Consider the following 14,253-nt stretch of genomic DNA (forward strand, 5'->3'; position numbering starts at 1 on the left):
AGGGAGATTGAGCTTGAGACTCAAGCCAGGGAGGAGGCGGAGTCTCTGGGGAGGGATCGGCGGCCGGCACAGTCCCAGCCGGCAGCCAAGCGGGCCAAGCCCACTGATCTCCGACCCGGAAGCCAGAAGGGCCGCACTTGTGGAAAGTGCGGCAAGGGTCACGATGGAGTCTGTCGAGCGGGGTCTTGCTACAAATGTGGCAAGGAGGGGCATATGGCCAAGGACTGCCCCAAGGGGTTTACAGTGTGCTTCCACTGTAACCAGACCGGACACCGGAAGGCAGAGTGTCCGCTGCTGCGCGGAGCATCTCAGGGGTCTGCTCCCGCCGCCATCAGAGCTACTGCTACAGAGAGTCGGCCCGTGAAGGCCGAGGCACCGAGGGCTCGGGGGAGAGCCTTTCAGCTGACTGCGGAAGAGGTCCGCGCTGCACCTGACGTTGTGGCTGGTACGCTTTCTTTTATTATTTATTTATGGTGTCGAGATATTATGCTTATATTATGCTATGCATAGGTACCTTCCTTGTGAATTCTGTACCTGCTTTAGTGTTATTTGACTCGGGTGCGAGTCGATCTTTTGTATCTTTAACATTTAGTCAGCATATCAGTGTTAGTCGTGGGGCACTGAGTCGGCCCCTGCGGGTTTCCATAGCCGCCGACAGAGTGATTTGTGCCACGGAGGTCCTCCGGGGATGTGTATTGGAGATTTTCGGGGTTGAGTTCCCGATCGACCTGATTCCTATTGCGATGGGTGATGTTTGTGTTATAGTGGGCATGGACTGGTTGAGCCGATTCGGCGCGGTTATCGATTGCGAGCGTCAGCTGGTGACTATACGAGATCCTAGTGGGGGAGTTCTTTCGGTTTACGGTGAGGGTACACGTTCTGGATCAGCCTTTTGTTCGGCTGCTAGGGCGAGGAAGTGTTTACAGCAGGGCTGTAAGGGTTTTGTGGCGTATGTGATGGATACGCGGGTGATCTCCGAGAGACCGAGTTCGGTGGATGAAGTTCCGGTGGTGCGTGAGTTTCCAGATGTCTTTCCCGAAGAATTACCAGGTGTGCCTCCCATGAGGCAAGTGGAGTTTGGTATCGATTTGGTTCCGGGAGCCGCGCCTATCGCTAAGGTGTCGTATCGCCTTGCGCCTCCAGAAATGCAAGAGTTATCCTCGCAACTTCAGGAGTTGCTGGGGAAAGGGTTTATTCGGCCGAGTAGCTCGCCGTGGGGAGCACCCATCCTGTTTGTGAAGAAGAAAGATGGCTCGCATCGCATGTGTATTGATTATCGGGAACTGAATAAGTTGACGGTCAAGAACCGTTATCCGTTGCCGAGGATCGACGATTTATTCGATCAGTTACAGGGAGCATCTTGGTTCTCCAAGATTGATTTGAGGTCGGGCTATCATCAGGTGAGAGTACGGGACGAGGACGTCCAGAAGACAGCATTCAGGACGCGTTATGGTCATTATAAGTTTGTGGTGATGCCTTTTGGGCTCACCAATGCCCCGGCTGTATTCATGGACCTCATGAACAGGGTATGTCGGCCGATGTTGGATCGGTCGGTGATTGTGTTCATTGATGATATTCTGGTATATTCGAGATCTAGAGAGCAGCACGAGGAGCATTTGAGGGAGGTTCTTGGAGTTTTGAGATCGGAGAAGCTTTATGCAAAGTTTTCCAAGTGCGATTTTTGGTTGCGGGAGGTCCAGTTTCTGGGACATCTCGTTAACCAGAAGGGGATATTGGTCGATCCGGCCAAGGTTGACGCAGTGATGAGGTGGGAGGTGCCAAGGTCACCTTCTGAGATCCGGAGTTTCCTTGGGTTGGCAGGGTATTATCGGAGGTTTATTAAGGATTTCTCCAAGATTGCGGTTCCACTCACCAGATTGACCCGGAAGGGTGTTACATTTCTATGGGGTCCCGAGCAGCAGACCTCCTTTGAGACGCTTCGCCAGAGGTTGTGTGAAGCTCCGGTATTAGCTCTTCCGGAAGGGATGGAGGGTTTTGTGGTATTCTGTGATGCATCGATTTTAGGACTGGGAGCGGTACTGATGCAGAAGGGACATGTGATAGCATATGCATCGAGGCAGTTGAAGCCTCACGAGACGAGGTACCCCACACATGATCTGGAGTTGGGGGCAGTGGTGTTCGCCCTCAAGATTTGGCAGCACTACTTGTATGGGGTTCGATGTACGATTTATACGGACCATAAGAGCTTGAAGTACCTGATGGATCAGCCTAACCTAAACATGCGGCAAAGAAGGTGGTTAGATGTGGTCAAGGATTATGATTGCGAGATTTTGTACCACCCGGGCAAGGCTAATGTGGTAGCCGACGCATTGAGTCGCAGGGCGGAGAGTGCTCCACTGCGAAATGTATGCTTGCGACTGACAGTGATAGCTCCAGTTCTGGACGCCATTCGTGGGGCGCAGGCCGAGGCTGTGCGTCCGGAGATGCAGAAGAGAGAGCGGGTCGTTGGGTTGGTTTCGGAGTTCGTATCGGATAGTCGAGGCCTTATGACTTATCAGGGCCGGATCTGGGTACCGTTTGTAGGCGGTACACGTACTACATTGATGGAGGAGGCTCATAGATCGAAATTTTCGATCCATCCCGGGGCTACAAAGATGTATTTGGACCTACGTAAGGAGTATTGGTGGCCTTGTATGAAGAGGGATGTCGCATGGTTTGTCGAGAGGTGTTTGACCTGTCGAAGGGTAAAGGCCGAACACCAGAGACCGCATGGCAAGTTGCAGCCATTGGAGGTTCCCGAATGGAAGTGGGAACAGATCATTATGGATTTCATCACCAAATTGCCGAGGACTACCAGAGGAGTCGATGCAATTTGGGTGATTATGGATAGGTTGACGAAGAGCGCTCACTTCCTTGCCATCAGTGAGAGTTCTTCGGCAGAGAAGTTGGCGGAGATTTATGTGAGGGAGGTTGTATCTCGGCATGGGGTGCCGATCTCGATCGTTTCAGACCGCGATGTGCGTTTCACCTCCCGCTTCTGGAAGAAATTTCATGAGGAGTTGGGTACTAAGCTGCATTTTAGCACCGCATACCACCCCCAGACCGACGGCCAGAGTGAGCGGACGATTCAGACACTTGAGGACATGCTTCGGGCATGTGTATTGGACTTTGGGGGTAGTTGGGATACGTATTTGCCTTTGGCGGAGTTTTCCTACAATAACAGCCATCATTCGAGCATCGGTATGCCCCCCTTTGAGCTGTTGTATGATAGGAGGTGTCGGACTCCCATATGTTGGGGAGAGGTTGGGCAAAGGGTAATGGGCAGTACGGAGATCGTGAATCAGATGACAGAGCAGATACAGCTGGTCAGATAGAGGTTATTGACCGCTCAGAGCCGACAAAAGAGTTACGCGGATAGACGCCGGTCCGAGCTGGAATTTCAGGTCGGCGACTTTGTTCTCCTGAAGGTCTCTCCTTGGAAAGGAGTGATCCGGTTCAGGAAGAGGGGCAAATTGGGGCCCCGGTTTATAGGTCCGTTTCGTGTGATCGAAAGGGTAGGACGGGTAGCCTATCGGCTGGAGTTACCAGCAGAGTTGGGGCAGATTCACAACACTTTCCATGTATCGCAGTTGAGGAAATGTATAGCCGACGAGTCGGCAGTGGTTCCATTAGAGGATATTCAGGTAGATGCAAGCCTGAATTATGCTGAGAGACCAGTGGCTATTAGGGATCGGAAGATCAAGATTTTGAGGAACAAGGAGGTACCTCTGGTATTGGTACAGTGGCAACATCGGAAAGGATCAGAAATGACCTGGGAGCCGGAGGGTATGATGCGGGAGCAGCATCCGGAGCTATTCTAGAGCGAGACTTCGAGGGCGAAGTCTAGTTCTAGTGGGGGAGAGTTGTAACATCTGGATTTTACCAGGTATCTTGTAAATCTAATTTTGTCATATTGTGAGAGGGACTCGGCGAGTTGGAGCTCAGACTCGCCGAGTAGAGACGCGGAATTGGACATTGGTGCGCGCCTGGACTCGGCGAGTCCAGGATATGGACTCGGCGAGTCTGCGCTGTGTAATGAAACCCTAAATCTCCGGGGTTGAGGCCTATTTAAAGGGCCTTATGGCCGTCATTTGTGCTCACCCAACCCTCAGTGAGTGACCCTTGTGTTCTTGAGCTATTTGTGAAGAGAAAGGAGCCATTCTTGATCTTGTGTGTGTTATCTAGCAAGAAGAAGGAGACCCTAGGCAAGAGGAAGCAAAGGAGGTTGCTATTTCGTGGATTTGGAGCTTAGATCATCACTCTAGAGGTATTATCTCGGACCATTTTCTGTTTAGTGAAGCATGATGCAATTTAGGGCTTGTGGTGGTCATTTATGGGATGATTTGATGCCCATTGGTTCCCTCTTTGAGTTGAGGCCATGGATCTGGATCCATAGGGGTCCAGAGAGCCTCACTCATCAAGCTTTTTGAGTGGCAATAGAGTCTTTGGCCTTGTGTTGTAGTATTTGAGTCATAAACATCATATATGGTCATCTAAAGGTTGTATGTGCATCAAGATTGTAACTTTACGTGCTAAATGAGCTTGGAGGGACTGGATCTATGGATTAATGAACTGGATCTGACCTTTAGAGCAAGATTGAGTCAGTGCATGGCATGGACTCGCCGAGTCCGAAGAACAGACTCGGCGAGTAGCATGAATGTTGCCCGACCACTCTGTGAGTGGCCTCGCCGAGTTGGGAAAGGTGGACTCAGTGAGTCAAGGGGGAGTCAGAATGGACAGGTGGACTGAGTCTAGCTGGACTCGCCGAGTTGTTCTTGAGACTCGGCGAGTTGAGTTGTGGTGGCCCCACAACTCGTGCCAGGTGGAACTCGTCGAGTTGAGGGAATGCTCGACGTGTCAAGGGAGGATTCCAGGGAAATTGGTGTACACGCCCAGACTCGCCGAGTCCGGTCAAAGTTGATCGTTGACCGTTGACCAGCGTTGACCTAGATTGACTTGTTATAGTGTGGTCAACCCCAGTGGGGAAAGTGTTAATTAGAGGTGTATTGTGCTATAGGGGGACGACAGCTCAACAGGTCGAGTGATTAGCGATTTCAGGTTTACGATTTACCGAGACACGCGAGGTGAGTCTTCTCACTATACTTTACCTTGAGTAGGTAACCAGAGTTATGTGATAGAGTATTTGTATGCTATATATGTTATGTGTTGTACCGCATTACTTCTATGTGTTTGATGCTGTGCATGTTTACAGAGTTAGAACCGGAAGGTTCACAGAGTTAGAACCTGAGGGTTCACAGAGTTTGGGTGCACGGACCCACAGAGTTATAGCCTCGAGTGGCTAATATGTGTTACATGTAGTATTTTGGGGAACTCACTAAGCCTTGTGCTTACAGTGTTGATGTTATTGTTTCAGGTACTAGTGACGACCGCGGGAAGGCGCCGGCTTGATCCGTACACACACACATTCGGAGCTTGATATCATGATCTTGGGATTTTGTATTGTCTTGTTTGGATAATTAAAATGGTTGTTTAATGAATATCAATGGAATTATGTTTTATAAAAATTGAAAATTTTGTTTTGACATTTTCGGTGTTACAGTGTTGTAGTGCCAAGACACCCAAGTGGACTGGGTAGACTACAGGCCCGGGCCGAGCAAATCTAGTCAGGCTGAAGGCCCAGCGAGCGATCCGGATATGCTGAAGTCCCCGAGGGGGGGGGGTCCAGACGTGCCGATGGCTCGGAGAGCGGTCCAGATTGGCTGAGGACCGGGAGTCGGTCCAGTCAGACTGATGGCTCATTATACACGTTGTTTATTGTTTTCTTATATGTTTATACGATATGGTTATATTTGTATGACGTTGATGTTTTGGGGGAACTCACTAAGCTTCGGGCTTACAGTTGTTGATTTTGTTTCAGGTACTTCTGATGACCGTGGGAAGGCAAATGTGTGATCGTACAGCTCCTTACATTTTCATGATTGATTCTGGGAATACTCTGATGTTTAAATTATTTTGAAAGTAAACTATAATAACTTAATGCTTTTTAAATGTTTTAAAAATTTTAAATTAGGTTGAATTTTTGGAATGTTACATATGTTGTTTTGTTTATGCATTTGATATGTATTGACAATGGCATCCTAAAATTTGTAATTTAATGAAAATACATTTCCTCTTATATGCTTTGACAAATTCTTTATCATATTTTTTAGAACAAATTCCACAATATATTTCTTTAAAAATATACTTTGATTTTCGAATAAACCATAAACAGGTCGGTCTTTTCTGGCTGTGAAATTTGGCAATGTCACAGTTGGTATCAGAGCTGGGGCACAGGTCGATGTGTTCGACAAGGATGTCAAACCCTATAATGAGGGGGTGAAGGTGGGTTGCACGTGATCCCACATCGGTTTGGAAGGAGAAAAAAAGATTTTTTTTATAAGGGGTGTGGATACCTTCCTTGACACAACGCATTTTAAATCTATGAGGGCAGCAAATCCCATAAGAACGCTACAATTAAGCATGCCCGACGAGAGCAATTCAGGGATGGGTGACCCCCTGGGAAGTTTTTGTGCTGAGTGGATTAAAGCGGACAATATTGTGATACGTGCCAAAGCGGACAATATTGTGATACGTAAAATTTAGGGATGTCACTGTTTGTATCAGAGCTAGGGCACGGGTCGATGTGTTCGACAAGGACGTCGAACCCTATAATTGGGGGGGGGGGGGGGGGAGTGAAGGTGGGTTGCACATGATCCTACATCAGCTTGGAAGGAGAACGAAACATCTCCTTATAAGGGGTGTAGATACCTTCCATGTCATAATGCGTTTTAAAGTCGTGAGGGTAGCAGATCTCATAAGAACTCTACAATTAAGCGTGTTTGGGCGGGAGTAGTACCAGGATGGGTGACCCCATGGGAAGTCCTCGTGCCGAGTTGCCCAAACCGGACAATATTGTGATATGTACCATAGGGGATGTTAGAAATGGTATCAGAGTTAGGACACTGGTCATTGTGTTTAACAGGGATGTCGAACCCTATAATGGAGGGTGAAGGTGGGTTGCACCTGATCTAACATCGGCTTGGAAGGAGAACAAAACATTTTCTTATAAGGGGTGTGGATTCCTTCATAGACACAACAGGTGGTTTTCGAGCCGGGAGCCCAAAGCGGACAATATTGTGATGCGTACTAGATGGGGATGTTACATATCTTAGGTTGGTGGGTGTGGCATTCGGTTTCCATTCGGTTACTTTAGCGAACAACGGGCCGAGCCATTGCCATGTCGAACTCGGCTCGACAACTCGGCGAGGACGAACAAACGTGAGAGTTTTTTTTCCTTTTCTTTTAACCCATTAGTTATTTAAACCTTTTTTTTTTCAAAAATTACCCTCTTTCCAAAATATACCTAATTTCAAAAATATAGCCGTTTTTTTCTTACAAAATTTCAAATTTTAAACCCTTTAATCTTCAACTATAAATACCCTCATCCTTATTTACTTTTCACCCTATTCAAATATCCTTAATTTTATTCTTTTAACTTTTTTATTTTTCCATTCTTTTCTGCACCTCATCACATAAAATTGTTATTGTTTGGTCGACCGAAGAAGAAATCTTACTCGCTCGTTCATGGATTTATGTAGCAGAAGATCCACACCATAGTGACTACCATTCGACTACTTTTTGGAGTAGAGTCGCCGAAATATACAACCGCCAAGCCCTTCAACCATGAAGAAAAGATCTACTCTATGCCAAATGGAGAAACACACATACACTCGTAGCTCGTTTTACGATTGTGTTTCGTAGGGTGATGCATGTTGTCGTAAATGGTGAAAACGAAAATATTTTGCTACATAATACTCTTGAGGCTTAACGTATTGAAATTGACAAAGATTTCAAGGTTGTTGAGTTTTGACAAATTATGAAGCAGAGCTCCAAATTATATGATGTTTGAATTTCTAGTGTGATATTTTTGAATTTCTAGTATTCTTGTGATACTTTTAATGTCTATGTTTTTTTTTTTAATTTTTAGCGTGATGTTTTTTGTTTTTTTTTTTTTTGTTTTAATTTCTAATGTGATGTTTTTTGAATTTCTATGTTTGTTTTAATGGAATTTAAGTTTAAAATAATAATATGTTTTCAATGTTTATTTTCTAAATTAATTAAATATAATATATATTTAGCATGGCAAGTATGACAATCTGCGCCTAGCAAATGATAAGTTTTGCCAAAAATAACATGACGCCTAGATTGATTGTGGCAAGTGTGATACCACACCCTCCAGCTTTAAGGGAATGTTCAAATGATAGCACATACATATCTTATGCATGATTCAACAACTAGATTTATCTAGGTAGCTTGGGAATGTAAATCAATTTTCATTAATTTGGGAGATAACTGAAAATTTGGTCCGAACAACTTTTAAAAATGTATTTTTTTTCTCTATTTTTTTAGCCTAATTTTGAACCGTAAACATTATTGAACGGACAAACGATTATATTTTATTGTTCTACTTTGTAATACCTTCATTTTTATATATCATATGTTCAAAACAGATTTAAGATGAATGATAAATTGTATGTTAAAGTGAGGTATGTGGAAGAAGTTAACAAATAATTAATAGGTTTTAGTTTACTCCACATCGATTGGAAACTAGAAAGAAAGTGTGTATATAAGTACAAAATTTCTGTCTTGTAAATCTTATGGCACAAATGCCCGCTTTTGTACGCATAAAGGTGCAAATAGGAACCAAATTAGCTTGGATTTACAGAATTTGTGTGCGAATATACGTCTTACGGGTAAGAATGTACCGCCGATCGATCATAAAAGTTTAGAGTCCTTTTTGCAAACATTATGTTTTTTTTTGGTTAAATACTAGTTTTTAATCTCGTTAGTTATGTTTTGATATATAAGACATCAGTTACGTTATTTTTGTTGTATATATAAGATATGTTGATGACAAATTGAATCATACCAAATTAAAAAATTTATTTAACTTATCCGATTTTGTTTCTACTTTTTTCTTTTGCTGTAATCAATGTAAATTTTGGCCTATGAGGATTTGAAGGATTTAGAAGAATCGTTTTTGGAACCGGAACCACTTTTAAGGTCGGAACCGGTTTTTTGTGAAACATGTAAAAGATGCATATCTCATTCGTTTCAACTCCGATTGACATACCGTTTTTTCCAACATGTAGTTTAGAGTTTGTACATGATTTTAGACTATAAATTTGTCATTATACTTTTATATTCATTGACTTACAGTCTCCCAAAGTCGATATATCAAAACTGGAAGTTCTTAATTTTTCACTTTTTTTGTATTCGGTGAAAGTTTTAAAACATGGATATCTAATTCGTTTGAAGTCGGATTTACATGTGTTTTTTTCTAACTTGTAGTTTACATGATTTTAGACTATAATTTTGTCATTTTTGGTTTAACATTCATTGATTTACTGTCTTCCGAAGTCGGTATATCAAAACTGAAAATTTTCAACTTTTCAGCTATTTGTTTTTGTACTTTGTATTATGTAAAAATGTTAACACATGCATGTCACATTTGTTTAAAGTCGGATTGATATGAGGTTTTTTCCAAAGTATATTTTAGAGTTTGTACATGATTTTGACTATAATTTTGTTAATTTTGGTTTCATATTTAATGAGTTACAATCCCCCAAAATCGTGATATCAGTATTAAAAATTTCAAAGTTCAGCCCAATAAGTAGTAAGTAATTACCAAAAAATTCCTGTTTTTCCGGTTCTAAACCCACTTTATCTAGTTCCAATCTACCCACTTTGATGTTTCCGGGTTTTCCGGTTCTAGACCCACTTTACCCGGAACCGAACCAGAACCAGTTCCTATATACCAGTCCGGTTTTTGGTTCTACAAAATCTCATTAACCGGTTCCGGGTTTTTCAGGTCCGGGTCCATCCGGTCTGGATTTGAACCCACTTTCATCCCTATAAGAGACAAATAGGGCTGTAAACGAACTGAACGTTAGGCGAACCGTTTGTGAACTGTTCGGCGGAAGGTTCGTTTATGTTCGTTTATTTAATAAATGAACGAACATGAACAAAAATTATCGTTCGTTTAGTTAAATGAACGAACACGAACAATGGTCTCGTTCGTTCATTTATGTCCGTGAATGTTTGTTTATGATGTTCGTTTACATTCGTTTATGTTTATTTATATTCATCTATATTCAATTATTTTTTTTATTATACTGCTATATTATATGTTCGTTTATGTTCATACATGTTCAATTGTGTTTTTTGATCTTTGTTCGTTTACGTTTGTTCGTTTATGTTCGTTTAGCATGTTCACGAACATGAACAAAGTAATTTGTTAAACGAACGAACATGAACAAGAAAATCTCGTTCGTTTATCCGTTCGTGTTCGTTTGTTGTTCAGCTAACTTAAACGAACGAACATGAACAAGACCTTGTTCGTGTTCGTTTGGTTCGTTTACAGCCCTAGAGACAAACATTTGATAAGGGATTAATTTGTTTTTAAAAGCATTGTGTTCAACACATGCCTGGACAACACACATTTTTAACATATAGATCAATCATAGTTCTCTTAAATAAAAGCTTACCATGATAATTAATTTGCGAGGGGGTTCAATAGGAAAATTTGTTATGGAGAGAACGTTTAAAATATAATGATTAGACTTGCTATTTAATTATTATTTTATATGTATTCTAAAGGGTAAATGGTACAAAAAAACATTATTTTTACATAAAAATTCGATTTTGACACCGTATTATTTTTTGTGTCAATTTTGACACTGTGTTTTTTAATTTGTTACAATTCTGACCACTTGACCGGTTAACCAGGTCACATGCTGACGTGGCATGATGACGTGTCAATTTTGATGACATTGCATGCTGACATTATATAATTACGTGTCAAAATTGAATTTTTTTCTCACAAAAACATTAAGTTTTCATTTTTTTCGATTTTGACACTAAGTTTAATTTTTTTCTTTCAACTTTGACACTATGTTTTTTTGTTCCAAATCAAACATCATTTTTTCCAATTTTGTTCAATGTTGACAATTTTCTATTTGAAACTATATAAATATTTTTAATACATTTAAACCGTATAAATATGTTTGTTTTTTCATTTAAAAACCATAATTTTGTATAAATATATTTTTTTACACTCAAACCATATTTTTATATCTAAATATATATTAGTTATATAAAAATTATATTTTATATTAAATATTCAACTTTAAAATGTGTTTGGAGGTTTAGAGGCATGTAGTCGATCAAAATTCAGATATCAAGTTTGCAACCCATCAAATTTTTACATCTTATTAGAAGCTTATGTTTATTTTGATTCTCATGATATAACTAATGTTTTGAATGTAAGAAAAAAAACATTTTGTATTTAAATAAAAATGTGTTTTAAACGAAAAAAATATATTTATACGATTTAAAATGTAATAAAAAAATATATTTATACGGTTTCAAATGGAAAATAGACAAAATTGAATAAAATTTGATAAATGGTGTTCGATTGGAACAAAAAAAAACATAGTATCAAAATTGAAATAAAAAATTAAACTTAGTGTCAAAATCGAAAAAAAGTAAAAACTTAGTGTTTTTTGTGGAAAAAAAATCAATTTTGACACGTCAGCATATCATGTCAGCATGTCACGTCATCAAAACTGACACGTCATCATGCCACGTCAGCATGTAACCTGGTTAACCGGTCAAGTGGTCAGAATTGTAACAAATTGGAAAACACAGTGTCAAAATTGACACAAAAAAAACACGGTGTCAAAATCGAATTTCTATATAAAAATAGTGTTTTTTGTGCCATTTATCCTATTCTAAATTAAATGTTTTCATTTTCAATTAGATCCAAATTGTCAATGATTTTTGAATATTATAGGAATTTATTTGTGTATTGGCAGCCTATGAAGCTAACAAAACAAGTACTTCCAATAATACGGAGATACTTTTATTTTATTAATCACAATAATTGAAAGTACTTGTATGAAGTTGGTTCCAATATCCAAATCATGTATGGGAAATCATTAGCACTAGAAATACGTAAGTATCATATCAATCATTTAATTCAAAACATTTCAAATGTATAGTATGCTTTTAATAATTGTGTTTATACCTTTATCAAGTATCAAAAAATCTTATGAAATTACCATCTTACAAACGTATGAATAAAAAATAACATAGTAGAATGAAGCCTCGGTTCTTATATCTACCTTTTATTTAATTATTTAATACTTTTATTTATTAATATTATTTTTATTTTTTCACTTTGATATATATATATATATATATATATATATATATATATATATATATATATATATATATATATATATATATATATATATATATATATATATATATATATGATTATTTTAAGGTATGCCTTCACATCTCATGTGGGTTGGATGAAAAAATATTGATGTTTCTATACCTTTCATGTATTTAAAAGTTTATATTGATTAATGAAACCAAATGTTAATCCAATTAGACATCAAGTTTTATGTTTAAGTGTTTTACACAACATCTCTTTTTTCATGGCCTATGTCAATTTCTTCTCATAGAAACTATATTGCTATTTTCAACAAGAGAGAAAGAGAGAGAGAGAGAGAGAGAGAGAGAGAGAGAGAGAGAGAGAGAGAGACTAGCCGTTTACTGGCTAGCGATGGTGAAAAAAATAATACGAATTTTTTATGAATTTTATTTTCAAGGAAAACATGTGTTATGACATGCAAAAATATTAGTGGGTTTGTAGTGTTTTATATTTTATTAAATTTAGGAATTAAATATAATGAAGTGTCCAAAATCGTAAGCTTAAATTATAAGGACCATGAGATATAATGGCAATATGGGCTTATATACCAAAATTTCAATTAAATAAATATTTCAATTTTTGGACTACATCAAAAAAGATGTATGTGGTTTAGGGGCTATTTTGTAAAATATTACCCAAATGTCTAGATATCTTAATTCTTAATTTGATCTGCCCATTTTATTGACTTAAAAGAGGTCATATAAAAGCATATAAAAATCCCTCATTGGCAATATCTTGAACAACGATCGAGTGTGTCCTTCCTTTAAGCCGACAATCGATCTCGCTTGTCCCCTCTGGTTCGCATCGTAGAGTCGGATATCTTGCAAACGTCGATCATCTTCTAATCATCGATTTCCCGTTTGCATAATCGGAGGCGCCATCCCATCTTTATTGCAAGACAACTTATAGCGTTCTTCTCCAATACTTAGCATCATCGGTGACTAGTAGTCCTCAATTTCATAGAGAAAACCATTATTTCACCCAGATAAAAATGAAATCTTCTTCTTCCTTAAATTTATTTGTTTCTTCATCTTTACACCACTATCGTGACCACCATCAGATCATTTCAAGCTGCCCTTCAAAAACCCTAGCATTACCTACACAATCGCACATGCACCATTCACATTGCACCGATCTTTCACCCTCTATTTCTCTCATAGTCCCAACCATATGATGCCTATATCTTTCTCACTCTCTATCTCTCTCAACCTATCTCTAATTGAATAACTCTAACCTAATCCTTATTGTATTTTTTTCCAGATTTTTAAAGAGGAAATAAGAGCAACTATTTGTTTATTTACCATTGCATCTTCTTCCAACCTTTGATGTAATGAATTGTTGTTGTAATGTTAACACTAATTTGTTACTAAATTGTTATATGGTTTAACATTAAGCACTTAATGGTGTTAATGGTGTTAGTGGCTGTCAATCTAGGGTTAGGGTTTTAAGAGATGGTGTTGGGAGGTGGAGGGTGAGAATGGAATGAGTTTGAGGGAGTTCAGGAGCTTAAATAGGGCTCAAGCCATGAAAATAGGGTTTGGGCATTGGTCGCGTACGCCCAACGTACTCAAATTACGTCCAACGTACAAGGCTAACCAAAAATTGTCCTAACTTCAAACGACCATAACTTCTTCGTTCCAACTCCGTATTCGACATTATTTATATCCACGGAAATGTATTGAAGAGCTCTACAATATTATCTATATATCTTGGACTAAAAACTTCTCGAACAAAAATCCATATTTTACGCAATAACCCAGTCTATGACTTTTCCTTTTCTACCATTCAGCCAGATCGCAATTTAAGGGCAAAATCTCTTAACTATCATTACCTCTTTCCACAAGGACTAAACGTTGCCTCCTTAAGGCCCAAAACCTCACACAACAGACTTCCGATCCATGGCTCAGAAATGACAGGAAATAGGATGTTACAACTCCCCCTCCCCCCCCCCCCCCCCCACTTAAATT

This window comes from Lactuca saligna, chromosome 1 (genome assembly GCF_052625555.1).
Source record: "Lactuca saligna cultivar CGN05327 chromosome 1, ASM5262555v1, whole genome shotgun sequence".
In the NCBI taxonomy this organism is placed as follows: Eukaryota; Viridiplantae; Streptophyta; class Magnoliopsida; order Asterales; family Asteraceae; genus Lactuca; species Lactuca saligna.